This window comes from Triticum urartu, chromosome 1A (genome assembly GCF_056163025.1).
Source record: "Triticum urartu cultivar PI428250 chromosome 1A, HENAU_Tu73, whole genome shotgun sequence".
In the NCBI taxonomy this organism is placed as follows: Eukaryota; Viridiplantae; Streptophyta; class Magnoliopsida; order Poales; family Poaceae; genus Triticum; species Triticum urartu.
The window spans coordinates 310,744,078-310,767,838 of record NC_141873.1 but is presented as its reverse complement, the minus strand read 5'-3'; positions in this window follow the sequence as shown (position 1 = coordinate 310,767,838).

Here is a 23,761-nt window from a genome sequence, read left to right as displayed (position 1 = left end):
CCAGGCAATCGGACTATAATGCTTTATCACTCTCACTTAGCCATAGAAGTCTATGATTTTAAATTTTGGCGAAGCCCCTGGTATTCGGAGGGCCAAATTTGGGGCGCTATACATGCCTAAGCCGGACAAGGCCGACTCCTCGCCCAAAGCGGAAAAAGTCTTTAAGGACTTGAGACCTCTCGAACAGCGACCAGTCTCTCGCCTTATCATGACAGTCAGTTTTTGGCTTTCTCTACTGAGGTGCTCGTCCGGAAGAACCGGGACACAACCACAGTAGTTCTCCCACCGCTACCTTAGCCGATATAGCGGAACATAAGGTACCAAAGCATGGGAGCCGGGCAACCCAACATTTGACCAAAGACATGATTCGGAGTTGATGCATATAATGTTATAAGTTCAGGTGCCGCACTCTCGAAAGTGTTTGGACTTATTGCGCCGTATTATGGGGTAAATGGGAACCCCTGGCGAACTGACCGTACCCGAACGTGCGGGTGCGGATTGTCGTAAGTGGACATATAAGAGAAAGAGAAAAACTTAAATAATGCAATGACAGATTAATGATATGCATTGTTATTTAAATAATACGTCGAAGCATACTGGTACAAGTATTGCAATAAGCATAAAGTAGGACAATTCGAAATATCCTATCCCAGGGCAAGCTACGCATAAATAGTGAAAAGCGGGTATATCAATTATTACTAGAGAGCACTTGACAGTTTCCGTGTTCATCTTAGCTTCTTGCCGCCTTGGTTGTTGCTTCCGGAATGTGTCCGGCAATCGTACTGCCGGAAAGGGCTTCCGGAGAGTTAGGCCCTGAAAGAGAGAAGGAATGACAAAGGTATACAGCCCCTAGTGCGGTTAAGGCACAATGTGGGGCATGTTCTGGTCATGCCCCCGCCTATGTCCATGGTATTTTCAAAGCATAGTTATGTACGTGCGGCACGGATTTCGTCGCTTCACTGGGACTGGGACGGGGCCGAACTGCTAGGCGAGCTCTGATCATGCCAGGCGATCCTGTTGCAGCTTGTTCTGGACTCGCTTGAAGGTGTCCGGGGGCTGTGACGCCGAATGAGTGGTCTGCCTGAACAGGCTGCTTTGTGCTTCTACTGCAAGGGCCGCAGTGTGCTCTTCCGTATGGAGCGAGCGTTCTGTGTTTCCATTTACTGCTATGACCCCGCGAGGTCCTGGCATCTTGAGCTTGAGGTATGCATAATGCGGCACTGCATTGAATTTTGCAAATGTTGTTCGTCCGAGCAGTGCATGATAGCCAATGCGAAACGGGACGATGTCGAAGATTAACTCTTCGCTTCGGAAGTTGTCCGGTGATCCGAAGACCACTTCCAGTGTGATTGAGCCTATGCAATGGGCCTCTACACCTGGGATGACGCCTTTAAAGGTGGTTTTGCTGGGTTTGATCCTCGAGGGATCGATACCCATTTTTCGCACTGTATCATGATAAAGCAGGTTTAGGCAACTGCCGCCGTCCATAAGGACTCGAGTGAGGTGAAATTCGTCAATGATGGGGTCTAGGACCAGTGCGGCGGATCCGTCATGACGGATGCTAGTGGGGTGGTCCCTGCGGTCGAAGGTGATCGGGCAAGCAGACCACGGGTTGAACTTTGGGGCGATGGGCTCCATCGCATAGACGTCCCTTAGTGCACGCTTCCGCTCCCTCTTGGGAATGTGGGTTGCGTATATCATGTTCACCGTCTTCACTTGTGGGGGAAACCCTGTTGACACCAGTTTTTGGCATGGTCAAAAACATAATTAAGATGGCCTCAAATGAAGAAGTGATCTACATGAAAGAGTTCCGTATTATTGATATGAACATCTTTGAAATTTGGGTCATAGACATCCGATTTCATCTCGAAAGCCGAAACTATGCTCAAAGTACTAAGATCTTATATTCAAAGTACAGTTTAGCCGATTAAGCCCCCAAGACGACCTCAAATGAAAAAATGATCTACATGGGTTGTCTTCGTCTCGTCGAAATGATCGATTTTGATATAAAAATCGTTCAAATCCAAGTTCATATGCAAAAGTTAGAGCAATCGGAGTGCAGCCCTGTCGCGAGGCGAGATGTGGCGCGCCCCACCAGACACATGTCTGACGGGTAGCGCGAGGAAATAGCCTGTGTTGCGAGACCGATCTGACCCTCAAGATGATCTCTGATCAAAAAACCGTCAACATGAAAGTTGTTCGTTTCGTCGAAACGGTCAAGATTGCTTTTGGGCTTGTTTTCATCCGAGATCGTTTACCACCGCAAAAAATACCCGCAAGGTGCAGCCAGTTTAAACCGAACAGTTTTGGAAAGTTCGGATAAAACCAGTCCGAATTTGACTAGGGTTTTGGACGTGAATTGATGTAATTTTCTTGTAAGGAAAGCCTAGATAAATCCTTTGCTTGTATGGGAAGTCCAGCCGCCTCTTATATATATTGGGGGTGACGGCCGATTGAAACAACACCAATCGAATAAACACATCTACTACTTTTTCGTGTTCATCTACTTTTTATCTCTCCCTTGTATCTTTCTTCTCGTTCTTCGCTAGTTCTTCATGCCGGAGGGCTGCGGAATCACGAGGCTCTAGGGGCGAGCGAATCGACCTGGAGCAGCCCATAGCCGCCGCGAGCCCTGACGGGGTCCCTCCCGGGTAAGCGGGGCTTCGGGTCTACAAAAGCGTCTGCCGGCTGTCCTGCGTATCGCGCTGCTGGTCGGACTTCCTTCAACGCGAGCTGCGGTGCATCACCCCCGGCGTCGAGGGTACACGGTGACGTGTTCGTGTGCGAACACACTTTTTGGCAACTCCGCTGGGGACGAAGCTTTGAACGGTCTCCAGCCCGTTCTTGCTATGAAGAGATCGTCATCAAGTTACTGCAATCAACAAAGATAATATGAATACCCAATTCCCCTTTGTAGATGCAAATAATCCATATGTTGTTGCTGGATGACCTAATGAGCATAATGTATCGGCTAGCCCTAGTTTTATCAATCATGCATCTAAATATGCGCAAGGGCCGATGCAAAACAATCTTCATGCTTTAAATTCTTATGATTTTAGCAACGTACAACATATGTTTCCAAACTCGCATGCATCGGGAACCCCACAAATCCATATGCCGATGAACAACATGATGGGTTTGGTTAATCAATTTGAAACACCTTATTTTAAAATTTCCAATAGCATACAAGAAAGTGTTTCTCCTTTTTATTCATCGGCAACTAATTTGCAATATGTGAATCCAACCTTGCCGATGGATGGGAGAATTGGCCATGCTACTACTAGCTATTCGGCCAGTTACTCTCAACCATCATATGCTACACCTCATGTTAGTAATTTTTCAGCACCATATGCAACTGTAGATGTTCATAATTCGGCCCCGCATCTTCATGGTCATAGCCGAATAAGTGAAAATTTTACAGGAACACATGTGCCGTCATCAAATATTGTAGCATATAATGCATACTCTACGCAATTTGAGAATTTCGGCAACACTCGCAAATCATTGCCAAAAGAATCTGGAAGTATTGCGGAGCAATCTCTTCCAGAAGCGGTTGTGGCTGCATTAAAAAAGAGCTTGGCATGAAACAAGAGGATTAGTGCTCTTTGCCTTGAACAATATGAAAAGGGGTTGTTTCCTGATTATGCTGCAATAAAGGCTAGAGTTTTGCAAGAAGATGAAACTACATGCATTGATAGAATTGGCGAAAGAGCACATGGTTATACAGTAGTGCATACACCTCCACCTAGTACCGCAGCATATTATACATCCCCTACAAAATTGCAAAATTTCGGCAACACTAACACTTCATTGCCGAAAGATTCTAAAAGCATTAGGAGGCAAACTAATCTAGAGCGGGCTGGAATTGAGAGGGGGGTTAAAGCTTTGCGCGATAGGGTGCAGGTACTTCGCCAAGAGAGAATTGATAGGGAATTGGCTCAAAGAAAAGAAGCCTTGCCAATTGATATAACCGGCAAAAAGAATAATGATTCGGAAACTAAAAGTGCTTCGGTTGAAAAAACCGAATCAAGTAGTATATATTCCGAATCTATCAAATCCAAAGAGGCAAGCATTATTGAGAAAGGCCATGGCAAGCATAGTAAAACAGCCATTTTTGATTTTTCTGAAGTTAATGGAACCTACTTCCTGCCCTATGAGTTTTGTGCCATAGAAATTGACAAGCTTCAAGGACAAGAGCAAGTAGCCGAACAAAGTTCGGTTGACGAAGATCTTCAAATTTATGATGCACGAAATCAAGAAGAAAATTGTGACATGGTGTTGGGAAGTCATGCAGAAGCAAAGCACAATATTATTCATCATATGCAATCATCATGCTCTCCCAACATATTCGAAGAGGTATGTCTAGCAAGTAATTTACCTATTTTCAGATTTGGTCACAACTTTATTGTTGATGCATCTATTAGAAAAATTCTAATAAGTAATTTTTAAAGACCAATTAAGAAGGGAAATTTAGTTGTTAGCAATAAAATTGTTACTAAGCATATCGGTCAATATATTGTACCATTCAAAGAGACCGATAGTGACTTATTACTGCAGCCAAAACTTTTCCCATTGCTTTATTTAAAGTTCATATCTAGTTGGGTAGCTTTGCTTATTTCTTACTTGGCTTACACTTGGTCTCAACTGAGACATGTATGTTCTAACTATTTTCGTATCAGAAATTTAAGTGTCAAGGTTAAAATCCTCTGAGCAAACCGATGCCAGTATAGTTTCATATCCAAAGACATCGGAGATAGAGTGCAAAACACAATGCATAGCCGTATGGGGTGATGCAAAATCTAAACCATTTGTTTGCTTAACTCCAAAGCCGTTCTCACAACAAGATCGGATAGAGAATAAAAAATTTACCTTCAATTCAAGCATGTGTGATCAAATATTTAATTTGTTGTTGAGAAATAACTATATTAGAATTCTTGATCACCATGTTGAGCCATCTGTCCAGGGACGAATGTATTGTAAGTTGCATGATTCGTCCAAGCATAATTTTGAGGATTGCAACATGTTTCATCAAATAGTTAAATCGGCCATTGATAAAGGACAATTGAAATTTGTTGAGACACCAAGAGATCACCAGTCTATTCCGATTGGTCCCGATGGCAGAAAGTTTTTGCATCGGCTACTTCAAGCCGATCCATTTAAAGAGAAGGTAAAAACTACAGGTGATGGAATTAAGCTTTCAAGTAAAGAAATTGTTGAAGAGCATAATGAACATAATCTTGAGGGCGAAAATTTCATCGAAGCTATAACGGAGACGTCAAGGACTGGGGGGCAACAAGAAAATCCAAAGATCCGTGCAAGCACAGCCAAAGAAAACAAAAGCCGACGTAAGCACAAAGGTAAAAAGCCGAAAGTCACTTTCGTGCAACTATTGGAAAAATATCAGAAGATAAGTGAGGAGAGCAGTGCTTATCGGCCAACTGATGCAAAAGCATCAAGATCACCCCCTAGGCACAAATCCAAGGATCGATATTGGCAAGAAGAGAATTTGAATGCAACTTATTCATATCCTTATTTTGGACCGTCAATGCCAATGTCGTGGATGCCTCCCTATGCTCACACAAATCCATATCCATCATGGGACAAGTATAATACAAGGGCACATTCTCCATATTATTATAAACCATCTCGCCAATATTATGCAACTCCAAGAAGACCAACATTCAATGAGCAGTCATATGTTCAAGACCGTTTCAATAAAAAAGAATCGGTCCGGAACACAAGGAAGAATAAGGAGGTGGTTGAGCAAGTCTACCGTGTCAAAAGAGATGGTCGTAAGAGTGCCACTTCAGCTATGATCTCAAATGATAAAGATTCAATTAAATTATTGACATTGGCTATAAAAGGCAATGAAGCAAGCCAATCAAGTGCCAAATATGAAGGGAAGAAAAGAGTGCACAAGGTAAAACAAGAATTGCCATTACTTCAAACAAAATCGCAGCCGGGGTGCCCACTCGGCTTATCGTATTGGCAAAATAAGAAGTTGCAAAAGCTTAGTGCACAAGAACTTGATAAGAGAAACATGGCATGGGTTCCAAAAGGAAGTATTCAAAATAAGAATTATGTGCGAGCTTCCTTTACAAGGAGTGCGACAAAGGTGAAGAAGGAAAATAGTGAAAACTATGAAGGACCAAGCCGAAGGTTTCAACATCTTCGGTCTATACATTATCCATATTCTTCAACTATGCCATTGATGCATATGCCATGGAATTCGTCATCAGGCATGATACCCTCAATGGGCTTATTTTAATCCATGGATGCAATATAATTTCTTACATCATGAAAGGGTATTACCAAATCATCATATGTTTGATTAGTTTCACTTTTGTTGCTAATCTAAATGGCCGATATATACCTATCGTCCTAAGCACATACAAATGGCCGATGGAGTGTTGACATCGTGCTTAGAAAAACTTCGTGCAAATTATTTTTCGGCTCACAAGTTTTGCCGAAAAACAGGGGGGCATGTGTTGACACCTGTTTTTGGCATGGTCAAAAACATAATTAAGATGGCCTCAAATGAAGAAGTGATCTACATGAAAGAGTTCCGTATTATTGATATGAACATCTTTGAAATTTGGGTCATCGCCGTCCGATTTCATCTCGAAGGCCGAAACTATGCTCAACGTACTAAGATCTTATATTCAAAGTACAGTGTAGCCTATTAAGCCCCCAAGACGACCTCAAATGAAAAAATGATCTACACGGGTTGTCTTCGTCTCGTCAAAACGATCGATTTTGATATAAAAATCATTCAAATCCGAGTTTGTATACAAAAGTTAGAGAAATCGTAGTGCAGCCCTATCACGAGGTGAGATGTGGCGCGCCCCACCAGACACATGTCTGACGGGTAGCGCGAGAAAATAGCTTGTGTTGCGAGACCGATCTGACCCTTTAAATTTTCTCTGATCAAAAAACCTTCAACATGAAAGTTGTTCGTTTCGTCGAAACGGTCAATATTGCTTTTGGGCTTGTTTTCATCCGAGATCGTTTACCACCGCAAAAAAGACCTGCAAGGTGCAGCCAGTTTAAACCGAACAGTTTTGGAAAGTTCGGATAAAACCAGTCCGAATTTGACTAGGGTTTTGGACGTGAATTGATGTAATTTTCTTGTAAGGAAAGCCTAGATAAATCCAGCCGCCTCTTATATATATTGGGGGTGACGGCCAATTGAAACAACACCAATCGAATAAACACATCTACTACTTTTTCGTGTTCATCTACTTTTTATCTCTCCCTTGTATCTTTCTTCTCGTTCTTCGCTAGTTCTTCATGCCAGAGGGCTGCGGAATCATGAGGCTCTAGGGGCAAGCGAATCGACCTGGAGCAGCCCATAGCCGCCGCGAGCCCTGACGGGGTCCCTCCCGGGTAAGCGGGGCTTCGGGTCTACAAAAGCGTCTGCCGGCTGTCCTGTGTATCGCGCTGCCGGTCGGACCTCCTTCGACGCGAGCTGTGGTGCATCACCCCGGGCGTCGAGGGTACACGGTGACGTGTTCATGTGCGAACAAACCCCTTCAGCCCTCCTGTGTTCGGCGGCCGGGGCTCCTCCTCGTCATTGTTATGCAACCCCTTGTCCTTGTTTTCGGCATTTAACTTGCCGGCCTGCTTGAAAACCCAGCATTCTCTGTTAGTACGATTGGCTGGCTTTTCGGGGGTGTTGTCGATTGGACACGAGCGATCCAGTATGCAATCCAGACTGGACGGAGCCGGAGTATTTCTTTTAAATGGTTTTTTCCGCTGACCGGATCTAGAGCCTCTGAATCCGGCATTCACTACCGTATCTTTGGTGTTATCGCCGTTATTGCGGCGCTTTGGTCTGTTACGATGTTGCCTACAGTTAACATATTTGGTATCCGAGGTATCCGGATTCCTCGATGTGTTGTTGTTGCGAGCGAGCCAGCTATCCTCGCCCGCGCAAAAGCGGGTCATGAGTGTCGTGAGGGCTGCCATAGATTTCGGCTTCTCCTGGCCGAGGTGGCGGGCGAGCCACTCGTCGCGGATGTTATGCTTGAATGCCGCTAGGGCCTCTACATCTGGACAATCTACAATTTGGTTTTTCTTTGTCAGGAACCGAGTACAGAATTGTCTGGCCAATTCCCCTGGCTGCTGGGTTATGTGGCTCAAGTCATCAGCATCCGGTGGCCGCACATAAATGCCCTGGAAGTTGTCAAGGAATGCATCTTCTAGATCCTCCCAACTGCCGACGGAATCTGCTGGCAAGCTATTCAGCCAATGCCGAGCTGGTCCTTTGAGTTTTAGTGGGAGGTACTTGATGGCATGTAGATCATCACCACGAGCCATGTGGATGTGAAGGAGGAAATCCTCAATCCATACAGCGGGATCTGTTGTGCCATCGTATGATTCGATATTTACAGGTTTGAAACCCTCCGGGAATTCATGATTCATAACTTCATCAGTGAAGCATAGGGGGTGTGTGGCACCTCTGTGTCGGGCTATATCCCGACACAGTTCGTATGAGTCTTGTCTACTGTATTCGGCCCGGCCGGATTTACTCTTGGTGTATCCGACGCGACGATCATCGTCCCGTGTTGGTGCGCGTGCCCGTGTCCCATATATTGACCTTGCGATTTTTGCCTTACTGTCCAAGATGTCTCGCAGGTCCTCTATGTTGCCCCGGGCCTTAGTATTTTTGACTGAGTGGCGACGGGGTGCGGTCTGAACTTTAGGCTGAAACGCCTCTCTGGCTCGGCCGCGTAATGGCCGGTCAGTCGCATTGTACACTGGTGAATAAGGTTTCAATGCTTCCTCCTCGAGGTGAGGTAGCAACCTGCGTTTTGGGTAACTCTTGGACGGGCACTCGAGTTCATGCTCCTCGGCCGCAAGGACTTCGGTCCACCTGTCTGCTAGCAAGTCTTGATCAGCTTGAAGCTGTTGCTGCTTTTTCTTCAGGCTATTTGTCGTGGCCATAAGCCGGCGCTTGAAGCGCTCTTGCTCGACGGGGTCCTCAGGCACGATAAACTCGTCGTCACCGAGGCTCACCTCGTCTTCGGAGAGAGGCATGTAATTGTTCTCCTCCGGTTCTCCATCTGCTGTTTGCTCTGGAGGGCTAGCTTGTTCATCTTTCAGCTCTACATCATGCTGGAGGGGATTGTTGTTGTCTTCGGCGCTATCCGGAGTGTTATTATCTCCTGTGTCGGTATCACTGCTCTTGCTGTGGCGGGACTTAGAGCGGCGCCGCTGACGTCGGCGCTTGGCTTGCTTCCTGGAGGGGTCATCCTCCGATGTCTCATCTCCATTGTCTTCTTTGGGGGTGTCCACCATGTATATATCATATGATGAGGTGGCGGTCCAGCGCCCTGAGGGTGGTGGTTCCTATTCGTCTCCGGCTTCATCGTCCATACCGTCGAAGTCTTCGGAGTTGAAGTCGAGCATGTCGGTTAAGTCGTCGACAGTGGCTACTAAGTGGGTGGTGGGTGGGTAGCGAATTTCTTCATCCTCTGCATCCCATTCTAGCCGGACATGGTTCGGCCAAGGTTCTCCTGACAGGGAGAGAGACCTTAATGAATTATCACATCTCTGAAAGGTGAGTGCTGAAAGATATCCGCGGAGGTGAACTCCATGACCGGAGCCCAGTCGGACTCGATGGGCACGGATGTGAGCGGCTCGGAGTCCAGGGCCGGAGATGAATCCAGTGGTTCGGCGACACGACTCTCGTAAGGGGTGAAGTCAGTATCCGGCTCTATCTCCACTGAGAGTGCAGCCTCCATGGTGAGGTCCATCCCTCCGCTCTCGGATGGTACGATTTGCTCTGGATTAAAGGCCGGAGTAGTTGTTGATGCGATCTCCCGAACAATGTCCGACGGTAGAGTTACGTCATGCTCGTCGCGACTGTCCAGCGCGTCCGACATGGGCTCGAATCCGTCAAAGATCAAGTCTCCACGGATGTCGGCTGTGTAGTTCAAGTTTCCAAATCTGACCTGATGGCCAGGAGCGTAGCTCTCGATCTGCTCCAGATGGCCAAGCGAATTGGCCCGCAGTGCAAAGCCACCGAATACGAAGATCTATCTGAGGAGGAAAACCTCACCCGGGACCGCATCACTAGCGATGATCGAAGGAGCCATCAAGCCTTACGGTGACGACACAGTGGAACTCTCAATGAAAGCATCAATGTCGGTGTCAAAATCGGCGGATCTCGGGTAGGGGGTCCCGAACTGTGCGTCTAAGGCGGATGGTAACAGGAGGCAGGGGACACGATGTTTACCCAGGTTCGGGCCGTCCTGATGGAGGTAATACCCTACGTCCTGCCTGATTGTTCTTCATAATATGAGTGTTACAAGAGTTGATCTACCACGAGATCGGAGAGGCTAAACCCTAGAAGCTAGCCTATGGTATGATTGTCGGTTGTCCTACGGACTAAAACCCTCCGGTTTATATAGACGCCGGAGGGGGCTAGGGTTACACAAGGTCGGTTACAAAGGAGGAGATATACATATCCGTATTGCCTAGCTGGCCTTCCACGCCAAGTAGAGTCCCATCCAGACACGGGACGAAGTCTTCAATCTTGTATCTTCATAGTCCAACAGTCCGGCCAAAGGATATAGTCCGGCTGTCCGGAGACCCCCTAATCCAGGACTCCCTCAGTTGTGTTGAGGAAGTTGAAGCCCAAAATTCCAGATCACAATGATGCACACCCAGTTGCAGAGAATATGAAAATCAGGAAGGATTCAGGATTGAGGCTATGGAGAGAGTCTGATCCATATGCCACCAGGAGAAGGACTATTGTGGACTACAGGTTCCATACAAAGGAACAACGGGACTTCTATGAGACTATTTTACTTGACAAGAAGCCCATAGTGTGTGACATGAGATGGGTTGATTGTAAATTCATTGAGGAAAATGAGGATCACTTCCCTGGTGTATATGACAGCTTCAAGGCATGTGGAGTCGATGAGTTTGTGGCTCAGAAGCTCACAAAGTGGAATGATGAGCTTAGTACGTAGTTCTACTCCACATCTCATTTCTACCCAGATGGAAGGATTGTCTGGATGTCTGAAGGTACTAGGTACCAGTCAACAGTTGAAGAATGGGCAAAATTGATCAATGCTCCTGAGGAGAATGAAGATGACTTGGATGTCTATGCCAAGAAGAAGAAGGATCAAAACACCATGGCACATATGTACAAAGAGATCCCAAATGCCGCTCTTGAGACACACAAGTTTGGATCAGTACATTACCTTCTGTCAGGCTTGCCAACAATCAACTGGATCCTCAGGCACACTCTCTTGCCAAAGTCAGGTGATCACAAGATGATCAGAGGCCATGCAATTAACCTGCTTCACATATTTGATGTGCCTCAAAAGTTCAAAGTCATGAGCCTAATTGTGAAAACCATAAAGAGAACAGCTGCAGATCAGAAGAGAAGTTGTGGGTATGCCCCACAGATCCAGGAGCCAACCAACTCCAAGATGGGCACTGGCACATATCTCTTGGACAAGGAACACATGCCCATCTACCCAGACTTTGAGGAGAACACTGTGGTGATGGATGAAAACCATCTTCTGTGCAAGCACAAGCAAAGAGGGAGAAGGCAAGGACTGAAAAGGCTGCAAATATGCCAACCATTGATGAGGCATCTCAGTATCTTCTGAAGAGCAAGCAAGATCAGCTTGGCTACTTGATTGCCTCCACTCTGAGGATTGAGAAGGGATTGGCTACCCTGACTCAAAACCAGGAGAGCTTGGAGAGGATCATGGAGAAGAAGTTCTATGATTTAGATATGAAGGTCACTAAGATACAGTCAGTTTTTGAGCAACTTCAGGATGAAGTGCAGGAGAAGAAGGGCAAGTCTACCACTGATGCTTTTGCTAGAGTGCCCAGAGGACAGAGATCTGCTGCAGTGCCTGTTACAGACACCAGAGCAACTTCATCTGCACCAGCTACAGCTTCAGTGCCACCAGCTCCATCTACATCAACTGATGCCTTCGTCCTTGGAGTTTTATCTACACCACCACCTGAAGACCAAGCCTGAGAGTCAATCTAGCACTATGCATTTTTTATGAACTTTTTGGTAACTTGTTGCCAAAGGGGGAGAAAATGTATAGACCATAGGCTTTGAGAGAGAGTGTTGCTTTTTGTTCTCTCTTATTGTTTGGTGGTTGAACTTTGTTTATTTGCTTGTTTGAGATACTTTATGCTTGTATGTGATACTTGGATGATCATGTGTTTGATCATATGCTACCTTAATGCTTGTTGGATGACATCATCCTTTTATATCCCCATATGATCATTCACTTTGCTTGGTGATGAGTGCATGTATTTAATTATTATCATTTTGAGCGCTCCACCAAGATGTATGTGACGTGGAAGAGTAACCCATGTTCCTAACTCATTGTGCATTTGCAATCCAAAGCAAATCTTAAACTATGCACAAATTTAGGGGGAGCTCTTGCTTTTCACATACTTCTCAAAGCGACAATGTTTTTCACTCTTATTATCATTTGTCGAAGCTATGATCTATATGTTGTCTTCAATTACCAAAAAGGGGGAGATTGAAAGTGCAACTATCCCTAGGTGGTTTTGGTAATTCCTAACAACATATAGCTCATTGAGCTAATGCTATTTCAAGATTAATATCTCAGAAAAGCTCAACGATTGGCATGGCATGGATAAGAAAAGTGGACCCCTCAAAATGCTAAGGACAAAAGGATTGGCTCAAGCTCAAAGCTCAAGACTCTACATTTTCTATCTTAGTGATCCAAGATCACATTGAGTCTATAGGAAAAGCCAATACTATTAAGGAGGGATGAGGTGTTGTTTAATGAGGCTCTTGCTCAAAATGCTTAGTGATATGCTCCAAAACCCTCAATTACTCTCTCACATCCACATATGACCTAAACCAAAAGTCAAACTTGGCCCCACCGATTCTTTCTATCCGACGCCACCGAGTTCAAATGTCATAGACACTGCCACAAACCCTAGGCAAATCGGTCTCATCGATGGGGATCTCGGTCTCACCGAGATGGGATTGTAATCTCTCTGTTTCCCTTCGTAACGTTTCTGTCCCACCGAGATGAGCGATCGGTCCCACCAAGATTTCAAAGTAAACTCTCTATTTCCCTTTCATAACATTTTGGTCTCAAAGAAATGAGTGAATCGGTCCCACCGATTTTACCTGACCAACTCTCTGGTTAACTTATTACCAAAATCGGTCTCACTGAGTTTGTGTAATCGGTCTCGCTGAGATTACGTTATGCCCTAACCCTAACCATATCGGTCCTACCGATTTGCATGTCGGTCCCACTTAAATTCCTAACAGTCACTAGCTTTGTTGAATCGGTCCGACCGAGTTTATCAATTCGGTCCCACCGAGATTGGCAAGTTGTGTGTAATGGTTAGTTTTTGTGTGGAGGCTATATATACCCCTCCACCACCTCTTCATTCGTGGAGAGCCATCAGAACAAACCTACACTTCCAACTTATTTTTTCTGAGAGAGAAACACCTACACTTGTGTTGAGGCCAAGATATTCCATTCTTACCATATGAATCTTGATCTCTAGCCTTCCCCAAGTTGCTTTCCACTCAAATCCTCTTTCCACCAAATCCATATCCTGTGAGAGAGAGTTGACTGTTGGGGAGACTATCATTTTAAGCAGAAGAGCAAGGAGTTCATCATCAACACACCATTTGTTACTTCTTGGAGAGTGGTGTCTCCTAGATTGGCTAGGTGTCACTTGGGAGCCTCCGACAAGATTGTGGAGTTGAACCAATGAGTTTGTAAGGGCAAGGAGGTCGCCTACTTCGTGAAGATCTACCGCTAGTGAGGCAAGTCCTTCGTGGGCGACGGCCATGGTGGGATAGACAAGGTTGCTTCTTCGTGGACCCTTCGTGGGTGGAGCCCTCCGTGGACTCGCACAGCCATTACCCTTCGTGGGTTGAAGTCTCCATCAATGTCGATGTACGATAGCACCACCTATCGGAACCATGACAAAAATAGCCGTGTCTCATATTGCGTTTGAATCTTCCAAACCCCTCCCTTTACATTCTTGCAAGTTGCATGCTTTACTTTACGCTGCTCATATACTCTTTGCATGCTTGCTTGAATTGTGTTAAGATTGCTTGACTTGTCCAAAGTTGCTAAAATCTGCCAAGAACTAAAATTGGGAAAAGGATAAGTTTTTATTTGGTCACGTAGTCTAATCACCCCCCCTCTAGACATACTTTCGATCCTACAACAGGACCCCAATCGATCAAGCCGGTTGGGGCTGGATGAACAGGACCCCGTGGAGGGATGGATGAACAGGACCACCCCGTGGAGGGCTAGATGAACAGTAGATGATGGAGGGCTGTATGAACAGTAGCCCATGGAGGGGTGGTTGAACAGGAGCCCGTGGAGAGGGCTGGTTGAACAGTAGACGATGGAGTAGCGCGCAGTGGAGGCTGGATCAACACGAGCCCGTGGATGAACAGTCGCAGGTGGAGGCTGGAGGAGGTCGACGGTGGATGAACAGAAGCCCGTCGAGGCTGGAGGGGGCGATGGTGGAGATGAACAGTATCCCGTGGAGTCCCGTTTTGCGGTATGCCACACCCCTCCCAATGAACAGGACCCCCGTTTCGACCGTAACGCTCCAACACAAGTCCGTTTCCTCCATTTTGCGGTACGCCACACCCCTCCCGATCAACAGGACCCCCGTTTTGACCGTAGGAGGTCCGTTTCCTACGTTTTGCGATATGCCAGACCCCTCCCGAAGAACAAGATCCCATTTCGACCGTGGCTGGTCGAACACAAGGTCGTTTCCTCCATTCTGCGGTACGCCAGGCCTCGTTTCCATCGGCTGTTCCGTCCAAGCCATCCCGATGAACACGAAGACGCATTTCGTTCCGACCCAGCCGGTTGGCTCCCCGTGAACACGACGACGACGTTGTTTCTCCGTTCCGACCTAGCCATGTACATGAGCCCTGGCCGTACGTATGCGCGAGCAGGCGTTCGAGACCCCGCCTGTATGTACGTACTGGCCGTATTTACTTTCTTGCACCCTGGCCTCTGTACGTGCGTGTAAATGCTACGTGCGCGCCTCTGCTACGACACATGCGTGCCTCTACATCGACCAGTATGTACGTACACGTTCGCGACCAGAATGACAACGCTATGTACGCTTCGACCAGGTGGGTCCCGACTGTCAAGCACTTCCTTGCGTGCGAAGATGTAGCTGGTGGGTCCCAGCAGTCAGGGGGGCGAATCGTTTTGTTTTTTTTTGCCCGGACGCACTTCCTTGCGTGCGAAGATGTAGTTGGTGGGTCCCAACAGTCAGGGGGAAACTTTTTTCGCGAAATACGGTGGCCCGTTCGGTGGGTCCCCGCTGTCAGGTGGAGGAATAATTATTTTGCGCGTAATAAGGAGGCACTTCCTTGCTGCGGCCATGGACCCACCTGTCAGCCTCTCCATGTATAGTCCACGTCCGATGGAAGCCGTTCCTTGACCATGTTGACCACGCCGCGTCGAGAGCACCAGGGCGGTGGACGACAGCGAGGCCTAGGAAGGGGACGACGCGGAGCCGGGGAAGACGCGAAAGTGGAAGCCCACACGGAGAGGAGTACGAGGGTTCACTGGTTCGGCTGCGGTGTGAGGCTGCCGTCGCCGTAGGGCCTGGCCAGCGGTGGGAATAGTAGGGGCGGTGAGGCCTCTGCGGCAGCTCAGTCGGCCACGGGGGGTAGGAGCATGCGACACGGCCGGCGCTGCTTTGGGCGGCTGGAGCAAGAAGACCAGAGGTTGAAGAAGCACTACGGCCGTTGGATGGACATCGTACGGTCACTGGAGCTAGAATCGTTCATATTGACTAAGTTGACAAAGCACTCCGTCCCCGTCAACTTAGTAGGCCCACAAGTCAGCCACCCACTAAGGTGGGGCCCAACTAGCAGGGGGTATTCATTTTTTTGTGTGTAATAAGGAGGCACTTTCGGTGGGTACGAGCTGACAGCGGGGGGCGTTTTTTTCACGAAATATGGTGGCTTGTCCGTTTGGGTCCCAGCAGTCAGGGGGAAACGTTTTTTGCCAAATACGGTGGCCCATCCGGTGGGTCCCTGCTGTCACGTGGAGGAATAATTATTTTCCACGTAATAAGGAGGCACTTCCATGCGGCTACCGTGGACCCAGCTGTCAGCCTCTCCACGTACAGTACTCTTCCGATGGAAGTCGTTCCTTGACCACGCCGCGCCGAGACATTTTGGGCCGAACGGAAAAAAATTTGTCATACATATGACACTTCTATGACGATAATTGTGACAAAACCCGGTATCATCATAGATGTGGTGGGCTCCTACTTCTATGACAAAAAATCATGACAGAAAATGGGCTTTTCTTCCTGGGCGGGCCGGAGACGCAGCTGCATGACATTCTTTGGGCCGTCCATGACGGAAAAAACCATGGTAGAAGCGAGGGGGAGGAAAATTTCGGGGAGTTCCCGGTTACGGTGGGAGGTCAGGGGCCGAGCGATGCGCACGTACGCGCGTGTGTGCGAGGCGTTGGCTCTAACTGAACCCGAGCGAGCCGTTGGGCTCTAACTGAACCCAAGCGATTGCACTGCAGGCTATGCGTTACTGAACCCGAGCAATCGATCGATGGATGTTAACTGAACCCGATCAAGCGATTCCTTCGCTATTGCTGCTAACTGAAGCCGATCGATGCTACCTCTGGGATGAACAGTGAGCGTTGTGGAGGGGTTTGGATGAACAGTGAGCGGTGGCGTTGCCTCTGGATGAACAGGACCCCGTGGTGTGGTGGAGGGCTGGATGAACAGTAGACGATGGAGGGGTGCCCGTGGAGGGGTGGTTGAACTGGACCCCTTGGTGTGGAGGGCTGGATGAACAGTAGACGGTGGAGGGGTGGTTGAACAGTAGCCGGTGGAGTAGCGCGTGGTGGAGGCTGGATGAACAGGAGCCCGTGGAGGCTGGAGGAGGTCGACGGTAGCCCGTGGAGGCTGGAGGAGGTCGACGGTGGAGATGAACAGTATCCCGTGGAGTCCCGTTTTATGGTACGCCATACCCCTCCCGATGAACAGGGCCCCCGTTTCGACCGTAGGATGTCCGTTTTGTCCGTTTTGCGGTACGGCACACCCCTCCCGATCAACAGGACCCCCGTTTCAACCATAGGAGGTCTGTTTCGTCCATTTTGCGGTACGCCACACCCCTCCCGATCAACAGGACCCCCGTTTCGACCGTAGGAGGTCCGTTTCCTCTCTTTTGCGATACGCCAGACCCCTCCCGATTAACAGGACCCCGTTCAGGCCTCGTTTCCATCGCCTATTCCGTCCAAGCCCTCCCGATGAACATGACCACGCATTCCGTTCTGACCTAGCCGGTTGGCTCCCACGCGTTATGTTGCCTCCCGATGAACACGACGCATTTCGTTGCCTCCCCATGAACACGAGCATTCCGTTGCCTCCCCATGAACACGACGACGACGGTGCCTCCCCATGAACACGACGACGACGCTGTTTCTCCGTTCTGACCCAGCCATGTACACGAGCCCTGGCCGTACGTATGCGCGAGTAGGCATTCGAGACCCTGCCCGTATGTACGTACGTGGCCGTATTTTCTTTCTTGCACCCAGGCCGCTGTACATACGTGTACATGCTACGTGCGCGCCTCTACTACGACACGTGCGCGCCTCTACATCGACCAGTATATATGTACGTACACGTTCGCGACCAGAATGACAACGCTATGTATGCTTCGACCAGGTGGGTCCCGACTGTCAGGCACTTCCTTGGGTGCGAAGATGTAGCTGGTGGGTCCCAGCAGTCAGGAGGGCGAATCGTTTTGTTTTTTTGCCCGGACGCACTTCCTTGCATGCGAAGGTGTAGCTGGTGGGTCCCAGCAGTCAGGGGAAAACGTTTTTTTCATGAAATACGGTGGCCCGTCCGGTGGGTCCCCACTGTTAGGTGGAGGAATAATTATTTTACACGTAATAAGGAGGCACTTCCTTGCTGCGGCCGTGGACCCAGCTGTCAGCCTCTCCATGTACATTCCACGTCCGATGGAAGCTGTTCCTTGACCACGTTGACCACGTCGCGCCGAGAGCACCAGGGCGGTGGACGACGGCGAGGCCTAGGAAGGGGACGACGCGGAGCCGGGGAAGACGCGACAGTGGATGCCCATGCGTAGAGGAGTACGAGGGTTCACTGGTTCGCTGCGGTGTGAGGCTGCCGTCGCCGTAGAATAACAGGGGGTGTGGGTGAGTAGAGGGATGGCCTGGCCAGCGGTGGGAGTAGTAGGGGGTGGTGAGGCCTCCGCCGCATCGCATACGGCCACGGGAGGCAGGAGCACGAGGCACGACCGGCGCTGGTTTGGGCGGCTGGAGCAAGAAGACCAGAGGTTGAAGAAGCACTACGGCCATTGGATGGACATCGTACGGTCACTGGAGCTAGAATCGTGCATATATTGACTATCTTGACAAAGCCCTCTGTCCCCGTTAACTTAGTAGGCCCACAAGTCAGCCTGCCACTATACTGGGTCCCAGCTAATAGGGGGAGTATTCATTTTTTTTGTGCGTAATAAGGAGGCACTTCCTTGCGTGCGAAGATATAGCTGGTGGGTCCGAGCTGTCAGTGGCGGTAACATTTTTTTTGCGAAATACAGAGGCCCTTTCAGTGGGTCCCTGATGTCAGGTGAAGGAATCATTATTTTGCGTGTAATAAGGAGGCATTTCCTTGCGTGCGGCCGTGGACCCAGTTGTCAGCATCTCCACGTACAGTCCACTTCAAATGCATGTCGGTCGTTGACCACATTGACCAGGCCGCGCCGAGAGCACCAGGGCGGTGCATGACGGCGAGGCCTAGGAAGGGAACGACACGGAGGCAGGGAAGACTCGGCAGTTGTTTCCCACGCGGAGGAGAGTACGACTGTATGAGGGTTTACTGGTTCGTCTGTCGTCGCCGGAGAATAACAGCAGGTGTGGGTGAGTAGAGGGATGGCTAGGCCAGCGATGGGAGTACGGTGGGGCGGTGAGGCCTGCGCGGCAGCACAGCCGGCCGCGGGGAGGAGGGAGCAGGTAGTCCTCCCACCGGCGCTTATTTGAGCGGCTGGAGCAGGAAGAGCAGAGATTCAAGAAGCACGGCAGCCGTTCAATGGACATCCAACAGTCACTGCTTGTGCGTCAACCTTTTTTTTAGGAAAGCCTCAAATCTATGGAAAACAGCATACAGCTCATTTGCTAATTCTTAAGGTTTTTTTGGAGCCCATATTCTTTTTCTTAGCATTACAGCCCATATTGTGCCCACGGTTAAAAAATTATACGAAATTTTGCATATTTCGGTGCGGTCCGAACTGTTTTTAATCCTGAAATTTCGACTCGCATTCAAACTGATTTCAAAAATAAATGTATATCAATATAAAATCCAACAAATTCTCCACGCATCAAAATTAATGTAATTTAAAATCTCAAAATGAAAAAAAGATATTTGAAACTAATTGCCGGTTTGATGTGTTTTAAAAATGTACAGCCCATTTCTCATTACTGATGGGCCATTTTCTCGGCCAGCCGAATGAAAGCTCTCCTTGTCTTGAAAGATTTGCAGCCCAACAGGCCTAACAAAGCGACTTACTTGGCAAATCACAAAAAAACTAGGCTGTGCCCATGGACCCAGCTGTCAGTCCATTTGTTTTTTCAGTCCATTTGGTGGGCTGGGTGAAACAATGATGTAGCATCTATGCAGCCCGTTTATATCCAATTTGCATTTTTCTCGAAATTCGCGGACTTGCTGGGCTGGGTGAAAATAGCATGTTGGGCTAGACGGAGAAATGTTATAAAAACATAAACACATGATTGCACGTCAGTAAAATCTTTGCAAGCTTATGTACGCAATCACTAGGAGTTAACTTGCCAAGTTGTATATAAACAATTATTATTATTATTTTGTAAGAAATTTCAACTTACGAAATAAAATATCATTTTAATTTTATGAGTTAATAGTACATGGGGTATTATTATTTTTTAGGCTAGACGTGGGACAGTTGAGTTGGTTCTAGGGGAAAGTACTGGGAGAAAACTCAGTTTACATCGAAAAACAAAGTGGGAGAAAATTCAGAGACCTATTGGGTCCACCTGAGGAGAGGAATATGTTGGGAGGAAGGAGATTCAAAGCACGGCAGCTGAGTGAACTAGTTTTTTTTACGGACAAGTGAACTAGTTTAGATACATAAGCAAATAGCCACTAAAAAAGAAATCAGGTTAATGGGTTCTTAAAAGAAATATTTCAGACAAAACAGGTAACTACGACACATAGGCTAATGCATGAAACACTCATATGGTAAAGGTGCTTATAAATAGATAAAGTGCAACATCTAGACCTTCCTGGCATGCTTGATCATGACGCTGCGGCTGTCCGTGTACTCGTCGGTTATGGGAAGCAGACACGCCCTCATGTCCAAGATCTTCCTGTACATGTCGTAGCATGCATATGCGTCCTTGGCCGCATAGGTTATGTAGGCTAGATTCAGAGGTACGTCCCACGTGTTCAGGTCGTCTTTCATGTTGGCGTATCAGGGGTCGATGATGGTCTCAGCGAGGTCAACCATGGAGTCCTTCTCCTGCCCGTTGCTGATGATCTTGTATTGCTTCTGGATGTCGACAAGCTTGTTGCACCAGATGGCCGAATCGTCGCGTTCTTCCTTCTCTCCACCGTAGCGAAGGTGTAGTCGGCGCTGCCGATGAAATGGGTGAATGCTCCAGAACCTGGTGCAGCCATAGGACTTAGGCGAGGCAGAGCTTCACCAAGTCCGTATCGTTGGTGTACATCACATTCAACTTGGTGCAGCCATAGGACTGAATGGCGAACTCAAAGGGGAACTCCTTGCTGATGTCCATATCCAGCAGGCTCACCCCTCGGATCGCCGTTGGAGTCTCTTCGAGTGAACGAGTGTGTAGGCGGCGGCAGTAGTTCGTTTTTCAGATCTTGGGGAACTGGATTTAATAGTAAGCTGAGTGTGTACATGCGACAACAGTTACTACCCCTCCCTCGTCCGCTGCATGCCCGGCAGAAGATGCACCCTCGGCCACACATCGGTTCACGAGCAGGTCTGTATTGGTACTGTAATAACAGGAGTTAGTGGTCACTTTACTTAAATTTAATTAGCTTTAATAGAAATTTGTACTTAAAAGAAGCAATGCGTTCGCTCGTTCTATCAGTGCCACGGGATCAACATGCACAACAATTAGAATTATTATTCTCAGGACGCACACGATCAGCACATTTGTCGCACTTTCACAAAGATAATACTACCAAGTTTGAACTGTTTGTTATGGTTGTTGTCCTCTGCATCATCATGCCGTGCTTCCCAGCTTGCAAGATTCAGAACCAACAAATAAGATCCAAATAATAAGTACAACAAAGATGCCTACACATCTCATTGATTCCCAGCTTGCAAGATTCAGAACCAACAAATAAGATCCAAATAATAAGTACAACAAAGATGCCTACACATTTCACTGATTCCCAGCTTGCAAGATTCAGAACCAACCCATTAGAGCCTTTTGATAAAGTGAATATCGGGATTAAATCCATCTTGGCTAGCCATGTCATACAATCGAAGAACTTGGCGAATGCTCTTGACCGTCACAACATCTGTAGTTGAGTATTCCTGTTTGCACAGCATGTTTGCACAACACAAAGGAGACAGGAGAGCATGATTTCGCTTTAATAGCGGCCTCCTTGAACTCAACCTCCAGCTCTACTTGGATGAGGTCTGCCTGGAGTTCCATGATTCAATTCATGCGCCTTTTTCTGCAGTTCACCTAAAATGAAGCAAAGATTGCATCATTCAGCTAGCAAGAAGTACTTGCTCTTGTGAGGTGTCAGGTTCTTCTTTAGTAGTTGCACTAAAATTGAGGAACATTAAGGTTGGTTGTCCGGCTCATGTAAGGTGCAACTATAATTTTATTATCCTTTTGTGCAGTTCCACTAAAATAAAGTGCCATTGTGGTGACAGTGACGGCTCCATCTTGCAAAGGCTAATAAAATGTTGCACGAGATTACCAGCAGAACTAGACGGAGATTTTGGAAACTCCAATCACCATTTTGTGCAGTTCCACCAAAATTGAGAGATGTTGCCCACATGACATTTTAGTTGAACTGCACAAGACACTCATTCCAAAAAAAAGTGTTTTGTGCAGTTCACCAAAAGGTCACAATAGCAACAAGGTGAAATGGATATCTCTATCTGCACAAAAAGATAGAAGTAAACAGTTGATGGTCAATAAGAATATACGGAACATATACAAAATGAAAAGAAGCATATTAATTATGTTCATGGAAATCACACAAGGACAGTAGAAATTTTAAAACGTCAGCTATGCTTCATGTTACCAGAAGCATTACGATCAACAATGAGATTCCTCGAATATGGGATTAGTTTAATGGTGGCATTGCTTGTTTACCAGACACAGTAAATCAACAGCAGCTAAAGAGTTGGTTTAAGGGCATGGGACCGTGGGGACACTAGGACACTCAGCAGCGAAAAGGAGCAACTTACTTATCATACTGGGGAAAACAGCAGGAGTGCCATTGTACTATGTGAGGGCACCAAATCTAATCTTGGAGACCTTTTACTATGTGAGGGAAGCAAATCTAATCCTGGAGACCTTTTACTATGTGAGGGTAGCAAATCTAATCCTGGAGACCTTTTACTATGTGAGGGCAGCAAATATAATCATGAGACCTTTTACTATGTGAGGGCAGCAAATCTAATCCTGGAGACCTTTTACTATGTGATGGCAGCAAATCTAATCCTGGACATACTCTGTTGACTTGTCCACCAGCCGCCACTTTCTATCCTTTTTTCAACCAATAATGGATTTGTTCCTTATCCAGTTTGTACTGCATTTTCCCATTATTTCCCTTTTCAACCAAGAGACCGGTTGGGTATGCGGTCTCTACTACTTTCACCATATTATTTCCTCTTTGAATCAAGTCCTAGATTCATGCTACAAATTTCCCCCCTTTCTTCGTTGTTTGAACAAAGCCCTAGATTCGAATGCATGAAGTAGCTTTACCTCTAATAATACTAAAAATTTAGGTGGCTTTGGAAGAGCTGATGGGAGTAGAAAAAGATGCACATGCAGACACGTGGGGAGCTGAGGCAGTAGAGCAAGGCCGCTTTTGAAGAACTTATACCTGAGGGTCGCCGGGATGTCGGCGGCGGCAGGTCAGATCTGCGGACAATGCGGCAGGGAGGAAGAAGGGTCGGAGGACCTCCCGAGCCGGCCATGTGTCGGAGAGAACGGCACGGGCAGAGGATCGGGCCCCTCCGACAGCTGTGGGTTTCCTCCCTCGGCGGCGATGACCGCGTGAATGATGCACCTTTTAGTCCTCTACACACAACGGCCGAAGGGATCCGGCCGGATCTGTGACCAGCGGTGAGTAGAGAGAAAATGTCACTACCGCTGTCTTGTTTATATCTGGAGAGGATGAGAGAATGAAGAGAGCAACCCTAGTAAATCAAGTGCTCAGGCCCCTGCGTCCATATATAGTGGAGTGATTATCTTTTTTCTCTCCACAAGAAGAATTTCAATTTGTGTACGTGGCATTAAAGAAAAGAAACTCTCTATTTAAGGTGACTACTGTACAACTCCTACTTACTACTAGTAGTACTACAGTGTTGTTCACTTGTGCTCCCCGCCCCTCCATTCATTGAACAACCCCACGGGTGAATAAACATACAGTAAGTATTGTATTTATATAGAACGAACAAGCTCGAACTATTTTCACGTAGTTAAAAGTTGAGTGTGGG